This window comes from Hemitrygon akajei, chromosome 9, assembly GCF_048418815.1.
Source record: "Hemitrygon akajei chromosome 9, sHemAka1.3, whole genome shotgun sequence".
Taxonomy (NCBI): domain Eukaryota; kingdom Metazoa; phylum Chordata; class Chondrichthyes; order Myliobatiformes; family Dasyatidae; genus Hemitrygon; species Hemitrygon akajei.
The window spans coordinates 18284181-18303707 of record NC_133132.1 but is presented as its reverse complement, the minus strand read 5'-3'; the positions used below and the strand labels follow the sequence as shown (position 1 = coordinate 18303707).

The window sequence follows — 19527 nt, the reverse complement described above, 5'->3', positions numbered from 1 at the left end:
GGCTGTCTTTGACTGGGTGTTGTGTAATAATCCTGTTTTTTTATTCCAGAGCGTAAGTTAAAGGAACGCTAAGGAGCATGGGATTATAACATGATTGGATTCGTACAGCAGTTTGAGAGGGGGAAACATAAGCCAGTTGTGAGGAGCTTGCACAGGTGGATTTCAGGGAGATAGTTCACAAGGCGCTGTATAGATATGAACCACAGAAGTTCTCAAATAGCAGGGGTAGGCGACCATAGCTGACAAGGGAATTTAAGGACGCGGCAAAAACCAGGTAAAGGCCTCATAATGTAGCAAAAGTGAGTGCGAAGTTGGATGATTGAGAGGCTTTTAAAATAAAACAAAAGGCAACTAAAGAAAAACTGGAAAAAGGGAAAAGATGAAATGTGAAGGCAAACGAGCCACTAATATAAAGCAGGATATGAAAAGTAAAATGGAAGTGAGGGTTGATATCGCATCACTGGTAAGTTATTCTGGTGAGGTAGTAATGGCGTCAAAGAAATGGCCTTTGAATCTAATAAGTACTTTGTAACAGACATTATGGAAGACACTAACTGTGTGTCACGGGTCCGTGAATGTCAGGCAGCAGGAGTGGTTGCTGTTGCCATTACAAGTCAATGGTGTCAGTAAATCTGAAAGGTGATAAGGTTGATAAGTCATCTGGACCAGATGGACTACAACCCAGAGTCCGAAAGAGGTTGCTGAAGAGATAGCTCATGCATTGGTTTGATCTTTCATGAAACACTCGATTCTGGTCGGGTTCCGGAAGGTCGGAAAGGTGCATATGTCATCCACCGTTTCAGAAGAGCGGAAGGCAAAATGGAGGAAATCATAGGCCAGTGAGATTCACCGCAGTGGTTGGGAACTGTTGACGTCCATTATTAAGGATGAGGCTTCAGGATACTTGGAGACTAATGTTGAAATAAGACAAATTCATACTGGTTTCTGTGAAGCGAAATCTTCCCTGAAAAAGCTGTTAGAGTTTTTCCGAGGATGTAACAGGCAAGGCGGTTATAGAAGAGGCAGTGGGTGACATTTACTTAGATTTTCAAATTGCATTTGATAAAGTCCGTCACATGAGGCTGCCTAAGAAGATAAAATCCGAGGGTGTTGAAGAAATACGCTGGCATGCATAGAGGGATGGCTGACAGACAGGTGGCAGCGAGTGGGAATATAGGACACTTTTCTAGTTGCCTCCCACTGACTAGTGCTGTTCCTCGGGGGACATAATTGTATACTGTTCACATTATTTGTCAGTGATTTAGATTATAGAATTGCTGCCAAAGTTTGCGAATGATGCAAAGATAGATGGGGTGGAGTAGGTAGTGCTGATGAAGCAATATAATTGCAGCTGGATTTAAGCAATTGGAAGATTGGGCAAAAAAGAGGCAGCTGGAATACAGTTTTGGAATTGTACGATAATGCAATTTGGTAAAAGGAACAATAGTATGGACTAATATCTAACTGGGAAGAAAGTTTAAGCATCACACGTGCAGACGCCTCATGCAAGGCTCTCAGAAGGTTAATTCACAGCTTGAATCTTTCGTAAATGTGGCAAGTACAATATTAGCATTTATTTCAATGGGAATAAAATATTAAAAGGCAAGGAGATAATGCTGAGGCTCTATGAGACACTAGTCAGGCCGCATTTGGAGTGTTGTCAACGCTTTTAACCCCCGTATCTCAGAAAGGAAGTTCTGTTATGGAAGAGAGTCCAGAGAATTTTCACAAAGATGATTTCTGGAGCAGAAGAGTTAACGTGTGAGTAGCGTTCGGCAGGTTTGAGCCTGTACTCACTGGAGTTTAGAAAAATGCGGCGGGTTTCATTGAAACTTACCAAATGTGAGAAGGACTAGAAAAGGAGGATGTGGAAAGGATGTTTCCTGTGGTGGTGGTATCCAACTGATGGACACAGCATCAAAATTCAGGGGTGATCTTTTAGAAAAGATGTACGAAGGATTTTTTTAAACAGAGAGTGAATGTTCTGCCACAGACTGCGGTGGAAGTCAAGGCCTTTGGTATATTTAAGGCGGAAGTTGATAGTTTGCTGATCGTTCAGGGCGTCAAAGGATATGGCAAGAAACCATGTGTATGGGATTGAGTGGTATCCGGGTTCAGCCGTGACTTACGTCGGAACAGACTCCATGGGCTGAATGGCCTGTTTCTGCCCCAATGTCTTATGATCATACGGTCTCATACAAGTGCTGAAGAGGGCATGCAGCACATAATCATAAAGGCTTGTTATTTACTCAAACAATCCCAACAGATGTGTCAGGGAACATTTTCCTGTGAGGAAACCATGGATTTTAAATAAATTACAGCCTTTTTTATCATGTACCTCCAAACACCCTGAGTGCTCATCATTAATATTCGACCAGCATCGTCCGAACCACTTGAGGACAGACTAATTGGCGTATAGCTTCCTTTCTTGTGCCTTTCTCCCTTCCTGATGAGTGGAGTGACATTTGCAATTTTCTATCAGGAGTCCAGCGATTATTGAATGATCATTACTAATGCCTCTATCGTGTCTTCAGTCACCTTTCAGAACCCTGAGTTGTACACCAGCTGGGCAACGTGAATTATTTACCTTCAGACCCTCGGCTTCCCCAAAACCTCTCCAGTTATGGGCAGTCAGGAACTTCCAACATAATGATTCTCCTTTGTTTGTCCTGCTTGTTATGTCTTCAAAGAGTTCCAACAGATTTTTCAGACGAGATTTTCCCTTGAAGAAACCTTGCTGGCTATAACCACCAAGTACCCCCGTAACCTCACCGTTAATAGTCGACTCCACCGTTTTCCCAATCACTGAGGTCAAACTAACTGGCGCAGAGTTCCCTTTCTGCTTCTTCTGAGTTTTCTTTGAAATTTTCCAGTCCTCTGGAACAAATCCAGAATATTGCGATTATTGAAAGATCATTAATAATGCCTCTACAATCTCTTCAGCCATCTCTTTCAGAAACCTAGGCTGTATACCATAACTTATTTACGTAACCTATTTACCTTCAGGCCGATCTAGTTTCCCAAGAACGTTCTCTCCAGTTGTGGTAACTTTACACACTTCATGTCCCCTAACACCTGGAACTTCCACCATACTGCTACTCCATCACAGTGAAGACCGATGTAAAATCTTTATTCACTTCGTCTGCCTTTTAATCGTCCCGCGTTACTACCTCCACAGTATCGTTTTACAGTGATCTAATACACACTTACGCCACTCTTTTGCACTTTATTGATCCCAAGAAATGTTTGGTATCATCTTTATGTTATTGGCTAGCTTACTTTCGTATTCAAAGTTTACTCTCTAAATTGCGTTTCTCTAGCTACTGTCTCTTGGTATTTAAATGGATCCCAATCATCAAGCCTTCCACTACTGCTTGTTCTAAGGCTTTTCTGGTCACAAGGGGACGTGGAGACCGGACCCAAATGTAGGATGCAGGCACTGAAGTACTAGGGGCAGGACAGGAACAACTAAAGGATAGAACAGGATGGGGAGACCGTGGTGTGCAAAGGTGATCCTGGGGTTCATGGCGAAGGCAGGACCCTGGCTAGGTTAAAGGATGGGTCTATGAGACAAGGAATGCTGGGAGGATAGCCCCCTGGGCGGGCCGCATAACTCTTGGGCAGGGGCCGGCCTCCCAGGCAGGAACACAAGGGCCTGGGCAGGTCGCGGGGCACCTGGGCAGGATGCGGGACACCACCCGTCGGAAGCGAGGGGTAGGAAAGGGTCGGAGTCCTCAGGGCGGGCCGCATAGCTCCTGGGCAGGGCCGCCTCCCAGGCAGGAACACGGGGCCTGGGCAAGACGCGGAGCACCTGGGCAGGTTGCGGGGCACCACCCGTCGGAAGAGAGGGGTAGGAAAGGGTCAGAGTCCCCCTGCCGGGCAACGGCAGACCAGCCTGCTTACCCGACGAGGCAAGGGATCGGAAGAGAGCTCGGTCCAGGGTGAGTACAAGAACGGACTTACAGAACTAGATGATTAACGGTGGGTACTCCAAGACGGGGTCGAAACGGGATAGCCAGGCGAACGGCGCAACAGCGCGAACAAGGCAAACCGGACGGAACAGCGGGTACAAGAGGAACAGGACAACTGCCCCCCCCAACTAGACTCAGTCCCAGAGCCCCTCAGATGTGCCTCCTTAAGCCAAGATGGTCCTATTTGGGCTTAAGGGTGAAAGGAGGGATGGCTACAAGACCCGGAGTCCGGGATCCGTGGACCGGATCAAGGCCCGGAATACGGGCTCCAGACCGGACCATAACATTTCTTTGGCTTTTACCGTGGCCTTGTTTGCCACGGTAGGGTCGTTTTGCCTTCTGAATTCGTCTCCCTCTTTGGGATGTATGCATCCAGCGCCCTGCGAATTGATTGCAGAAATTCCAGGTATGGCTGCTCTGCCGCCACCCCTATCACTGTTTTTATTTTCTTTCCATCAATTCTGAACAACTCCTCTCTCAAGCCTCTGAAATACCTTTTACCACACTGTCGTACTGACACATCTGGCTTTACATTCTCCTCGCCAAATTTCAATGTGAATTCCATCACTTGCCCCGAAAAGGTCTTTCCGTTCATTGCACAACAGTCAGTCTCCACGTGGGCTCAGCCACGAGCTTCTCCAAACATCCACGTCGTGCGCATTCCACAAAATCCTGCGACCGAGCGCCAACTTTATTTTCCCAGTCTACCGGCATGCTGAAATCCCCTATGACTATTATAATATTGCACTGCCGGCTTGTGCTTTCTACCCTCCGTTGTAATTTGTGAACCACATTCTGACTACGGCTGCGGGTCTGTGTACAGCTACTGTCAGGGTCTTTTTACCACTGCAGTCACTTCGCACTGTCCAAGGTAATTCAAAACTTCCCGATCCTCTTTTGCACACTACTCTTATACTTAATTACTGCCCGTTACCGTTCTGGCGTTTAAGGATTTCGTTGTCTCAGCAGAGGAACCAGATGCGCTGGTCAGACAGAAGTAATAGTCCGTCACATGATTCTTCTGCTCTCGCCCAATCATCGGGACCTTAAACAGTATTGACTTCCGACTATCTCAGAGCCAAGCTCTAAGGTCGACAGGTAACATTGCTCAAAGAATGTGAGGAGCCCAGTGTTTGTCGTGGTCTCCAATTTTACACCGAAATCGGAGATCAATGGCTTTCTTCGTAAGAGGAGACATGCTCCGTCTTTGAGATTTAGCTGTATACTTGCCACAAATATATCACAACGTTTGGCGGCAATTGTAACAACGGCGAAACATTTCGCCATCTGAAATACTCCTGAAAATGCAATAATTTTATTGCGATGAGTTCAACCACAATAGGTTGTTACGGAGCGTGCTCATCTACGTGAACGCAATGCTTAGAACGATGTGAGCGTGATGCTTTCATCGCCTTTGTAAAACCAATCCTGTCATCAGCATTGAATTTGCCTGAGCATGCCCAGCCTTGCCTCGACAATACTGAGTACTTTTAGCTTACATTCTGGATAAATTTTTTAATGACTTCAATGATGCATTCAAACAACAAGTATGCGCAATTTTTTAAAAAAAGTCCGTGATCGGGAAAGTTCATGGTATTCTCATGAGTAGCAAACCAACATTCATAAGATACAGCGAAGCCATTCAGAAAGCAATTCTTTTGTTGCCCAGTGGACGCACGGATGGAAAGGATAGGGTCGCCTGTACCTTTTGTTTCCCTAGATGCTGCCTGGCCTGTTAATTTCCACCAGCATTTTGTGTGCGTTGCTCGGATTTCCAGCATCTGCAGATTTTCTCTTGCTTGTGGTTTGACCAAACCGTCAGGTTGGTAGAACGACCGCGACAGGATCTCGAACGTGCAATCTTCTGATAACTTCTAATCAAGCACCAAAGTCAGATGCCTTACCCACTCGATCGTATCCTGCAAGAAACGGCAATAGAAAGAATGGGAACCTCTTCTGCCAAGAGTTTCCACGCGTAGAATGACCGAGGTAAATGTATTTGCATGCAGAGCTTTCATCTCCAATGAAAATGCGACAATTGTTAATATCTGTCCATTCCTAATCTCCATTTAGAATTAGTGTTCAATTTTGCTGTTTAGAAATGATTCCTCGAGGCAGGCGCCACTGGCACACAGAGACATAATTGATATATTTGGCATAGAACGACCAAAGCGTCCAAGGTGCCAATAAAAGCTAGTTCCATTCTTCTGTGATTGGTGCATATTTCTCCAAGCGTTCCTTACTCAAGCCCATGAATTTAGTTAATGTAGCATCCAAGTAAACTGGAACTGGAATATGAAAACAAAGGTGTCGATTATAATCAGTAAATATAAGTGTTTTAATGAAACTCAGAACAGCGCGACACAAGTGATCGAAGAACAGACGAAGTCGAGAGTTTAAGGCAACGGACTGCAAATCCATTGTGCTTTGCATGTGTGGGTTCGAACCCAGCCCCGTTGCGAATGGCTGACATTGGGGACAGTATACTGAAGTTATCACTTTATAGAATTCACAACATTCACCTTTTGTGACATGAAAGCCAGAGGGTTTGTCTGGGAGTCTGGAAAAAAACCCAATATCCTTTAATTGCAGTTTGTCAACAAAGTTGGCCGTAATACCAGATGGTATAGGGCAGAGTTAGGGCATTCGGTCTATCGAGTATGCTGCGCCACTCCATCATGGCTGATATATTATCCCTCTCAATGCCATTGTCTTCCCCTCTCCCCTTCACCTTTGACACGCTTCATAATCAAGAACCTGTCAAATTCTGCTTAAATAAAATCCATTTACTTGGCTCCACGGATATCCCCGCAATGAACTCCACATATTCATAACCTCCTGGTGACAATACTTCCTCCTTCTCCCTGTTATAAAGAACGTCCTGATATTCTGAGTTTGTGCTCTCTTAATCAACAACTGGAAACGTCCTCTCCATGTCCAGTCTGTGTAGGCCTTTCAATATTCGATAGGCTTTAAAGGGAACTCCACCTCTTTCTTCTAAACTCCAACGAGTACAGGGACAGTAATAAAACGATCCTCATACACTAAACCTTTCATTCCGGGATCATTCTCGTCACCGACATCTGGACCCTTTCCAATGGCAGCACAACTTTTCTTAGAATGGTCTCAGGTTTATTGCTCTGATTACATTGTCTCAGAGTCCACACTCTTTACATAACAAATGGCTGCTGGTTTGTGAACGGTCTCAGGTTTAGCAGGTCATTACCTGAAGCCACCTGTGTCCACATTCACGTCCACACTACACCAGATAAATCTGTAACCGCAGCTTTTTCTCTTCGTTTTTACCCTCCGTCCACACCAAAACGGCGTTCTCATCCCCTGAAACCGGAGCTTTTCAGAAACGCTTTCCAGGGTATGTATTTTTGAAAACGCTGCTCGGGCAGATCAGTGTGGACGGAGTAACCGGAGACTTTTGAAAACGCTGTCAGATGGCAGCGTGCTATTTCATTGTTTTCTTGAACACAACCTAACAATTTCAGAACAGACGGCAACGAGACTGACGCCAGAAGTGTTAGAAATGTACTCACCAAATACTTTGACCCATAACTTACTGAATAAATAAGTATACTCACTTTGCCCTGTTTTCTGTGGTTTACCGGTTTATGCAAGTACTTCTCTGACAATAGATGTGTAACAGCCTAATGTAACATTGTATGGAAATACGAGATAACACTGATGCAGACATGTTTCATACATTTAACAAGGGGCTTTATTAATGCAGCAGAGTTAGTCAGTTTTTCAATGTTCATCGTCAGCCTTGTCAATCTGTCCATGAACTCCCTGTCGGTTGCCTCCGTATGCTCCAGTATTTGTTTGTTTTTTAACTTTTAAGTTTTTCTGTGCTGAGCCAACAGCCGTTAGTCGTTTTAAGCTTTTCTAGTCTGTAACTGCACAAACACGGACTTTCACGGCAAGATTCCACACCAAACATGTCGCTTGTTTTCGGTAGATGTGTCCTGCGCATGCCCAGTAGGAAGAGATTCGCCGAAATCTCCGTTTCAATGTGGATAGAAATATTTTCAAAAACGCATAGTGTGGATGCCTACCGTTTTTACGTGAAACCGGCGTTTTCAAAATTATCTGGTCTAGTGTGGATGTAGTTGTTGATTAGATTGTGCAAGAGCAAGAAACTGTGCAGAGTCCACAAAATGGGGGGAAACAAAGACACATGGCTTGTCTGCTTCCCCTGTCCTTGATCAGACTGGAGCTTCTTTTGGCCAACAAAAGGACCGTGATCCGAACTCTATAGCGACCTGCGATCTCCCACTGTCCTCTCCTCTCGAAACCAAACGGTCTCCAGTTTTCCTGCACTACATTAGCATCATTATACAGGGAGCTTTCAACTATCCTTTTCGGGCATTTCCAGAGAACCACGATGTTCGAATTGTGATCAGTCCGTCCTCCTCGGTCCTTTTAAAAGGAAAGGAATGTGTGATAAAAATGGTAAGATTTGACTGCGGTCTTATGATGCAGTATCACCGGATAATCAGAGATTCGAGTCCTGGAAGCTCTATGTGTCGATAACGCCAACACTTTTCAACGCGGCACAAACTGTGCGGAGCAGATAATATCTGCTTCTGACGGGGGTTTGGATGGCTGTGGTGGTGCTAACGACAGAAAAAACAAAGAGAATCAGAGAGATGTGTGTGTGTGTGTGTGTGTGTGTGTGTGTGTGTGTGTGTGTGTGTGTGTGTGTGTGTGTGTGTGTGTGTGTGTGTGTGTGTGAGAGAGAGAGAGAGAGAGAGAGAGAGAGAGAGAGAGAGAGAGAGAGAGAGAGGGAGGGGAGCGACCGAGGTGGTGGAGAATTTATACAGAGAGTTCAGTAATAAAAGTAGAAAGACAACGGAAGCGATTTCCGATTTTAAAATAGGTTTGGTTTTTTCCAGAAGTCAGCTCCGGTAAAAACACAAAGCATCCTAAGCTCTACCACAATTGCTTTGAACGAATAATGCTCCTGCAGGCTGAGTCTTCCACGAACCTCCTCGTGTGTGTAACACTTACCCAAAAGGCTGGTCTATGTCTAGGGGGAAAGGAGATCCAGCCACACACCAACCCACCTCCCGTACACGCAGGTGCTGTGAGAATCGAGTTTATGCCTCGCGCCGCTCACCGTATCAACTTCACACCAAATACCGTTATGAAATACACTTTATAGAATTTACTAACATTAACTAAAGAAGTATTAGGCAATACTATATATATATATATATATATATATATATATACAAGGAAAGAAAAAAACAAAAGGCGCTAACTTATCAAAGTTCAGTCAGTGTAGTGCACATCGTAGAAGCTCAATCAACGAATCATCCGACAGCCACGTCGTCACCCCTGGGACCACCCAGGTGGTCCTACGAGCCGTCCAGCGCCCGTCCACCTTCCTCGTCCGTCTCTCCTCCCGACTCTCCTCACACCCCAAGCCCGCGCAACCCCTCCCCCAAGTTCCCAGCCTCACAAAACACAATAACATTCCCCATTGATTAACAAATGAATACAATTACCATATCAGCGAAACAACGGCGAGAGAAACTTTTAACAGACAAAGAAGCATCCCTACTCGTACCAAACCAAAGAAGCCCTTTTTAGTAATATACACAGGACATTGTACATGTGTAAATCGGTTTATATTCTCCTGTAAAGAATGTATAATTGATATTAATTCATCTTTATGTCATTTATCTCAGTCAGGTTTGAAATACAATGTGCTGCTGCTGGAAAAGCGAATGTTCCTGGTGTTTATAGCCCTGAGTGCCTATGACAGTAAACTCGAACCCGAACTGAACCTCATATTCTTCCTAAATTCAGGAAACCAAACAATGTTTCTGCCCAGGATTGAACTGGGGACCTTTCGCGTGTAAAGCGAACGTGATAACCACTACACCACAGAAACCGTACAAAGTGCTCAATGATCTGCGCTGTTGACCAATGGCCCGAGACCGAGATCGAGGTGTGCTCGAGGAGATGTTGTCGGGGGAAGGATGAGACGGAGTCAGGACGTGCGGATCAGAGTGAAGTCGGAGCGGAGGAGTACATGCGGATTCTATTGGGTTTCTGGCCTGTAAGGAGACAACTATCAAGGTTGTATAATGTATATGTAGCATCTGTGCCCCCAATTTACCCCCGTTCGCCTAGAGTGAACCGATGTCGCCCCGCCAACAGTGCAGTACTTCGGTGTAAATATGGTGTAATGCCCCCCCCCCCCAGTACACGCGCGCAACATAAATATCAGACAATACACCAAAGGCGAGTAAATAGTTACAACTTTATAGCTATTTCTCAGTGATGGGTAATTAGAAACAGATAACCTAAAGGCGCCAAATCAGTAAGTTAATCAGTTTGTGCAGATCATACTTTAATAGGTTGGAGCTAACGCCTCTGGTTCCATCCATAACGGCCTTCCGAGTCCTCGGCCACCGATCGAACCGCCGACATCCAGTATCCGCCGCCCTGGAACCGCTGTCCGCTCCTCACACGTCCGTCCTCCACGCTCGCCTCCCGAAAAAGAACGCGAACTCCCGCTCAGTTCACACATACAAGATAGCATAACAATTCTCCATTGGTTAGATCCCCCCCCCCCTTTATCTGCAGTCATAACCCAAACATTCCAGCTACAGAAACTCATTACAACATTAAGTAACATTACAGAGAAGCCATTGCATTATAACAATACAGAGAAGCCATTTTGTTAGCCTAAACAGTTAACACCTCAGTTAATGGTTGAGAGCCCGACATATACCTACGTTATAATAAATAGTCTTTAAACTTTGAATTAACTCCACTTCAGGCTCCCGTACTTCAATGTAACGAAGTATTTGTTCACATGGTCAGTCTAGTTCACCTCCCGTGTGCTAATCTTGTGTTTTACCGGAAAATCCTGAAATTCACCCCATTATCAGGGGTGATTTTGGCCCCCAGGTGTTTGCGGCGTGGCGGCACTTAAATTCTTTGCACTCTGACCTCGGGTTGGTACGTCCCATGTCACGGCGTCACTGACCAACTGGAAATTTGCAACATCGGTCTCAACTCTGCTTTTATTGTTTTAATATCAAGAATGGCAGTGAAGAATCTTCAAATAGCATTGTAATTAGGAACACGCTTTTTAATTGACGCCGTTGAATCATCTCCACTGTTGATTACGTGAAGGGTACATGGAAAAGACTCCGCTCAAAAGAGAGATAAATTCAGCACAGTGGGGAGATTTCGTTGTTAATTCTATCCCGTATTTTAATGCCGAACGGATTGCGGTTGGTAAAGAGATACTCTCGTCAACCTTGGCTCTTGCACTGTGTAAACGAGTTAATATTTTAAATCATATAAGTGCACAGTAACATAGTCGATGTTGAATGGTAACCTACGAACATATTCTGGACTATTCTGAACAATACCAGCCCCCATGCCATTTATTTATTTAGAGATGCAGCGCCGCCAAGCCCAGAAGACTCAATTTAACCCGAGCCTAATAGCAGGACAATTCATGATGGCATATTAATCTACTTTTTTTTTGGTCTTGGGAGAAAACCCCGCAGATATCAAGAGGAGGATGAACAAACAGCTTACAGAGGAAGCCGGAGTTAAACTCCGATTTCCATTGCCCCGAGCTGGAGTAGCGTCTCTCTAACCAGTACGCTCCGTGGCTCTGAAACCAGCAACATACCAGCCAACCTATCCATTTCCACTGTCAAGTCATCTACAAAAATCAGAAAAAAAAGCAGGGCTGCAGAACAGATCTCCTGGAAATGCTCCATCTACTGCCAGTCCCACACCCATTGGGCAAGATCATTCCAAATTCAGAAACCCATGTTTCCATCCCATTCCTCCTGATTTTCTGAAAGAGTCTATTATGGGAACTCTTGTTAAACGTCTCACGCAATTCCATTTACTATCAGACAAGTTGCCATCGATCTCATACCTCTGTTATGGAAATCCTGTCAAAAGCCTTACTCAGTTCTAGATGTATAGTTTCCAGTGCTCTACCCTCATGTATTTGATTTGTCGCTTCCTCAGAAAGTCACTCAGCTGCCACTCACAGAGCTGTTTGACTTTCCCTAATTATGTTTCTGCGATAACTCATCAATGCCATCTCGGAGAATCCTCTCCAATAGTCCAGCCTCAATTAATGCAAGAGTGGCTGTTTCACTGTTGCCGGGGTTCTCTGACAAAGGGTCCCTTTGACCCTCTGACAAAGGCCCGAGACCCTATGTCAGAGGGTCTCGGCCCGAAACGTCGACAATGCTTCTTCCTATAGATGCTGCCTGGCCTGCTGCGTTCCACCAGCATTTTGTGTGATGTTGCTCTGAATGAAGGGCTTGGAAAAAGATTCCTCAAATCAGTTCATCTCGACTGGGTAGATTCTCAATACAAAACTGCTGCTTATCTCGTCATAGTTCTAACTATATAATTAATAATCCCGTCGTTTTGTTAGGAGAGACACAATTTTTAAAATTAACAGAACATATGTTCCGTTGACTACCATGTGGCTCTTACGCTGCCTGAAATCTCACACACTGTCCTTTTCATCCATTATTCGCAAGTCCTTTGTCCGGGCTCGGGTCTGTGTTGCAACAGCCGAATATCACTTTGATACCGATCTCTGTCTCTTTCACAAGGGAAGGCAATGGTGGTCTGTCTTCATTTGTAAAACAGTTTAAATCATGTTTCCAGTGGTTCAAGGTGTCAGAGGGAAGGACAAACTATATGTAAAGAAAGAGGACGAAAAGAGGGCAAAGGAAAGGACGGGTTACAGTGGGAGCAGGGGTGTTTGAAGCAAACAAAAATATTCTCCAACATCAGGCAGTTTTATCAGAAGGTTCGCCTTAAGCTTCATTTAATCGCGCGGGTGGTGAGGTGCAACTGGGATTTGTATGGGAGCTGATGGCAGTGTCGGGATCAGCTGTAAAATGCTGTTTTGTAACTGTAACGCAACACATGCATGATGCTGGAGCAACTCGGCAGAACAGGCAGCAGAAGTTGAAAAGAGTAAATATTGGAAGTTTCGGGCTGCCAGCGTTCATCAAGGCGCTGTTTGTGAGTGTGTGTGTGTTGTTTTGTATTTCCAGCATCGACATATTTTCTCTTGTTTGTTTAGTAACTCTATTCATCACATTGTTTGCATTTACCCACCACTGGGGATGCAAAACAGGGAGCATGAACGCAGCGGAATTGCAATTCTTTACAGCATTTATTACTAACGCTTCACGAGTTTCACAATCTGGTTCACTGGGTATGTCACTGCATTCTTGAGTTCCTCTCGGAATTAGCTCTGAGTCAGGGCATAAATACACGTGTTGGTGCAGGAACTGAGAATCTGCAGCATTCCCGCTGTCTTTACTGTGCTAACGGGGTGTGACAGAATCTGGCAGAATAAACAAAATCCTTTGAGATCCGTTAATATATATAAAATACCACCCGTGTTATCAACAGCAATATGAAGCTACCGGTTATGCTGAAGAGTAAAACGATGGATTTGCGTCGGTTCTCCACCTCCCGGTCCTTGTCATTCTCTCCACTCTTTTGTCCCCGGAGCCCCCTGCGGGCTCGACTGGCCGCTAGAATCCGCCTGACAGTCAGAATATTGAACAGCAAAATCAGAAAGAATGGGACACAAGGGGTAAAAAGGAGGTGAAACATCTCAGCTGCCACCCATGAGGGAGAGTTTTGGAAGCTGGATGTAAGAACACAATACCAGGGAACACCATCAATTATTATTGAATGCATATATATATAAAAGTTCCAGGGGACAGTCTCCAAACAGGCCAGCACACTCACTGTCCCGATAACCACAGCCGCCGTTCTCTCGGTGCAATATTTTGTTTTCAGCTTCTCACAGCAAATAGCCACAAATCGACCGACGGTGAAAGCGACAGTCAGCCAGACTGAGGACGCAGTGCTCGCAGAAACCAACCATAGACCGAATCTGCACACAGGAGTGATCCACAGGAATGATCCTGGGAAATAAATCCGAGCAGTCCACCTCAGCAGCGGATCCGAGATAACGACCAGGAGATCGGCCGCTGCCATTCCCACCAGGTAGCGAGTGACACATTTGGAGAGACCGCACTTTCCCCGGGACAGGATCACAATCGCCACCAAGTTCACTGGAAAAGAGACAGGGAACAGAAAGTTCAGTAAGTACTGAGAAGAATCCAATGCCGCCGTTTTCGGGGATATTTCCATTTTATCATTGCATTTAGCGTTGAAATGGTCAATAGAGGACGCAGAAATGGCGGAAATAGAGGAGTTTAAACGGTAAAACAAAGTTAATATTCCCTGAATACGGATACTGACCAATGAAGGAAATGTGAAGTGCGAGCATGAAGATAAAACTGGGTATATCCCTGCTGAGAGTCAATACTGGATGGAACACTTTCTACCGGCGCCTTCCCCATCTGGTTCCAATGAAATGAATACATCCTGATTCTTCCACTGGACAATCATCAGCTTCTATGGCGATCCCTGTCAGCGACAGAACAGCCGAAGGACGGAATAAAAACAGGAATGGCTGGAAACATAGATCCAGGCAAAGCAGAACAAGTGGAAAAGCTGTTAAACTGTCTCCGCGCAGAACTGATTCTCAGAGAGACCCCTGACAGGAGAGTTAACCGGTTTCTCTTTGCAAAAGACAGAACTGAAACCTCCCACTGAGACAAACACAATCACAGGGAAGCCGACGGGAGGAATTCAACGTAGAGTAGTAAGCCCGGTGCTGCAGGCAGCTAAATTTCTGCAGCGGTTTGTTTTTAGATAACGATCCAAGAGACGACAGTCCCGTGTTTCCATTCCGTTCCTAAATGCGGAATACTGGGACTGGGCATGTGGCAGTAGAACCAGTGACAGAAACAATCACAACATTGGAACCAAACTTCAATTCCCACCAACGGCATTTGACTCTGCGGCTGACCGGGAGTTCCAAAGGCTGAAATAAAAGGATAGTAAACTTTTTGTATCCGCGAGATGACTGGGTACACCATCTCCGTGAGAATCTGTGACTTCAGTTGCTCCTGAATTCACAACTCCGGCAGATACTCTGAGCTGATGTATTCCAAACGACCGTGATATCTACAGGGCATTAGTCTCCAGACACGGTTATACCCCTGACTAACTTTCTTAGCTACAGTTACTTGAGCAAACAATTTAATTCAATGCCACTGTCTCTAACGTTAGTGCGAACCGATTGAAGACAAATACATAAAAATCCTTGGCCATTCCCCCAGCAGTGACTCACTGTCGGTTCGTTTTCTTGAAATTCTTACACACTTGATACAAATGCAATACGCCAACTTCCGTGGACAGCCACGATTCCTTACTCAAGCAAGTACAAGCTTTTTTGGAGGATCGCTTAACAAACTTCGCAGTGCTTGCGGAGCCCTGTCAAGCGATGGTCTCCGAACAAGGGAACAGTCCTCCCTTTTTTTAATAGGGTTTTACACCACAGTCAGTCGCGTATGCATGATACAACTTTTCGCTACCCCAACAGCCACATGCCTGGCAACAGCGATAGTACGAGACAAAGAATACTGAATCGCCTAAAAGCAGAAGCGAAGGTCATCCACTCAAGGGCAAGGTGAGCGATCAGTCTCTAAATTCTTGCATGTCATCAGGGCAAATTATACTTTAACATCTCAATAGTACTTGACAAAGAGCACTTAATCACCTAAAGCATCTAATTTCTTGCAAGTCAACAGGACAAATTAACCTTTAACACCTCATTCCCTCCTATTATCATTCCGTGATATCCAATTAAATTGGGGCTGAGAGGGACGCAGAGCCCTTCTCAAGAGAATCTTACAGTCAGTATTTAATATTTATTAATACACATCATCCAATGATTATAACAACAAGAATAACTAGCCCATGCAGTAGATAGGATCCACAGGATCCTCCCAGTAGCCACTCTAGCAATCCACCTCCTTTCTTAGGACCATTCCTGAAATCATCAATGTTTCTTAATAGAGTGGATGTCGTGGGTTATATTATGATTTGTCCGTAACATGAGTGATGCATTTGTCTCCTACTATTGTGCATACTCCCCCCACCCCACGGTTGGGCCAGTTGATAATCTACTGCATAGCTGGTCTGTTGTGCTTAGAGCCTTAACTCTACCAATTCCTGATTAATTCCTTCTAGTCCCATCATTGTACTGTTCCCCAGGATAGTTAGCTCACAAATGAGGTAATTCTGGCTCTTCGCTGCTACTACCGCCGCCGATCCTCCGAGGGACAGAGTCCTCAGGAACCCGTAGCCAAGGGAGGATGCCAGAGTTACTGGGTCCTTCCAATCCGCACAAAATTCCTCACAAACGGCTCGGGTAACTATTCTGCGGCGGGTATATGCTTTCTGTGGACATGGGACAGTAAGTGGTCCTACAGCGAATAGGATGGGGAGAGTCGGGGTGGCTGTAGTGAAAATCCCATTGAGAAGGAAGACAAACCCCCTTTTGGCCCGGTAGCATTTGACCGCTGGAACTCGTAAACTGCTTAGATCTCCAGTTTCTTTCCAGGCTGGAGTTATCTCCCGATCCCGATCCCTTGAACTGGTAGTCGGTAAAGGGGTATGACCAGGAGACAGAGCTGACAGGCGTTCCGTTGCAGTGCCCACAAATGAGCTGTCTTACTGCAGTAACATTTAAACACCTTTCCTCATCACAGGTGCGGGAGAACATTCCATTGGTCACCCGGAAATGTCATTGTCTTTGGGCACAAGAGGCATTCGTGGGGACCAAAGTGTAAGCACATCCCCATCCCCGTCCTGAGAAACAAAGTGGATAGATCATGGGATTTCTTCCCTGGGTTCCTGTGCAGTTAGGGGACTGAGACCTATCTTTCATCAGCTCTACGCACCATCCTGACGTTCCCACTCTGACCCACGCCAGGGGCGTCTGAAGTATCTGTGGTGTACAGGTCGAGGGGGGTCCGCCCAGGGATGGCTACAAATAATGCCTCTACTGACTGGGCAAGCGCGTAACACAGTTCAATTACCATGCAAATGTATATGAGTTTTATAAAACAAATTGTCCTCCAGGCCTAATACCACAAAGGCGGCCATGATACCGTAGAGTGCAAAGAGTAATCTTTAAGGGGCCCATCGTTTGCAGTCACTCAGATGGATCCAGCGACTCTGTCCTTGGACTTTGACTGCAGCTGGCATCTGAAGGAGTATCTGGACTGGCCCTTTCCACCTGGGTCTGAGCTTGGAGTGACCCCAGTGCTTGATTAGCAGTTGGGTTGCAGTCTGGGGTGGGGGGGGGGGGTTCATTTTGATCGTCTGAATCTTAATCCATCGCTTGTGGTGCTGGTCCGAAGGCATACTTTACCTGTGAATGGAGAAACTTTAGAGACGAGGTTAGCAGCTGAAAGTATCTTTGCATTTCCTCTCCCATAATACTTAGGTCTACTTGGGTAGGTGGGTCTGTGTCGGCGTCCCACGGGGTCCTACTGGGTCAGCCATAAATGCGACTGATAATCCCGTGGTTGAATGGGGGGGGGGGGTGACTCTCATGTGATATAGGGCTAAGGGCAGGACCTTTAGCCAATTGAGACCGGTCTCGGACTTTGATTTGGTTAGTTTCTCTTAAGAGTTCCATTGGCTCTTTCTACTCTTCCTGCTGCCTGAGGTGGTAGGCACAATAGAATTGTTGCTGAATATGCAATGCCTCACGTAATTCTTTGTTAATTTTCCCCACAAGGTGGGGCCATTGGCTGAACTAATCTGTCGAGGCAATCCAAACCTCGGTATGATCTCTGTCAGTAGTAATTTGACCACATTTGAGGCTTTGTTATCGGTGGTTGGGAAGGCTTCAACTCATCTACTAAATACATCAATAATAACAAGACAATACTTATAGCAGTGTACACGCGGCAATTCAATAAAATCAAGCTGAATGCATTCAAATGGACCACTTGGCAAGGGCGTTTTCCCTGTTGCGCACCGCACTCCTTGGCCAGCGTTATTTTGCTGACATATTAAACATGATCTGACACGTGCCTGTGCTGCCTCTTCCAGTCGTGGGTGCCTCCAGATACGCAACATAATATTGCTCATTCCCTCCTTGACAAGGTGGGTATCAGGATGCAAACAATCAATAAGCATTGGTAGCAAAGCATCAGGTGCACACACTTGGCCAACTGGAGTGATCCAGAGGCCTTCTGACGCATCGTGTGAACACACATGCGTCTTCTATATTTATTTTTCAGAGTCGGGGCGCCCCCTGTAAATGCTGCGCGGTGACAATGTCTGGTATGTCCATTGCTTTCGAGGCAGGTGAACGATTTAGTGCCTGCTGGTTCATAGAGGACACAATAGAACTGTGAGCTGTTGCAGCGTCTTTAGCAGCTCGGTCAGCTCTGGCATTGCCTTTGCTGACGTCCGTATTGTCCATTACATGGGCAGCACATTTGATTATGTTCAATTGCTTGGGGAGGAGGATGGCTTTGAGGAGGTTTCGGACATATAGTGAGTTCTGAATAGGTGTCCCTGAGGAGGTCAGAAATCTGCATTGCAACCGTAGCTGCACGAAGTCATGGGCCACGCCAAAGGCTTATCGTGAGTCCGTGAATATGTTTGGCTCACAATTGTGTATCCTGAAAGGTGAACTCATAAAGGTGATATCGAAGAGCTACCATTCACAAAGAGGGTAAGGTCCGGTGTGGGGAATGGGGCGTCTGCAAGGTCCGGTGTGGGGAGGTTAAGAAGTGATTGCGCAAAAGGCGATCATGGGGTGGGGGGGTTACCGGGAGCTGCTCTGGTGGGCTACTCAGGAAAGTCGCCGGGTTCACAGTTGAACAGTAAAAGGTCGGAAGAGGGTTATTGAGGAAAGCTACCTCATAACGGCAGGTGTGCCTGTGTAAGATGTTGGTTCTGATGGGAAGTCAAGAGGGCTACAATAGTGAGTGAGGAATAGACAGTCAGGGGTTGTTGGAGAGTAATATTGGAAGTGGCAGTTACAAGGGAGTAGATAGCGGGGAGAATTTGTGAGCCGCGTGGAAGGCCCGTGGCTACAGGGTCAAGGCGAGTCGAGTAGGAGGCTACTGGTGACTTGCGATCCTCATGGGCTTGGGTCAAAACAGCAGGTGCGCAGTCCTCTAGGATACTGGCATACAACTGGAAAGACCTATCATACAAAGGTCTTCCGAGTGCTGGGGCAGTGGCAAGGGCCGTTTTTAATTCAGTGAAGGCTGACCATTGCTCATCTGATAGGGTGAAGCGGTAAACTGTTTGGTGAGTAGTGTTACGTTAGTGTTACTGTTACATTACTGTTGGTAGTGGTTAACTAAGCCTAAGAAAGCACGCATTTGCTTGGACTTGTAGGCAAAGGTGTCGCCAGAATGGGTGCGATATCTTCCAGGATCAATTGTCTATCAGAAGCACTGTACAAAGTTCCCAGGAATTTGACTTGGTGCTGGGTGCGCCAGTATGACATACCTCCAAGAGTGGAGAGACTTGAGGAGCCGGTTGGTTCCGAAGGGCTAGCTAGGAGCAAGTCATTAACATATTGGACAATGGTAGAGCCATCCAGAAGCTGCCGGTGCAATACCTGGGA

General features: G+C 45.8%; 1 protein-coding gene and 1 non-coding gene across 2 annotated transcripts in view; both read right to left on the bottom strand.

Annotated features, from left to right (window-relative positions):
* LOC140732891 (uncharacterized) overlaps positions 1-19527 on the bottom strand; it is a 795520-nt gene that overhangs the window by 733279 nt on the left and 42714 nt on the right. The window lies entirely within an intron of this gene.
* Positions 9810-9882, bottom strand: trnav-uac (transfer RNA valine (anticodon UAC)). Its single transcript has one exon. It is a non-coding gene; the product is annotated as a tRNA-Val (tRNA).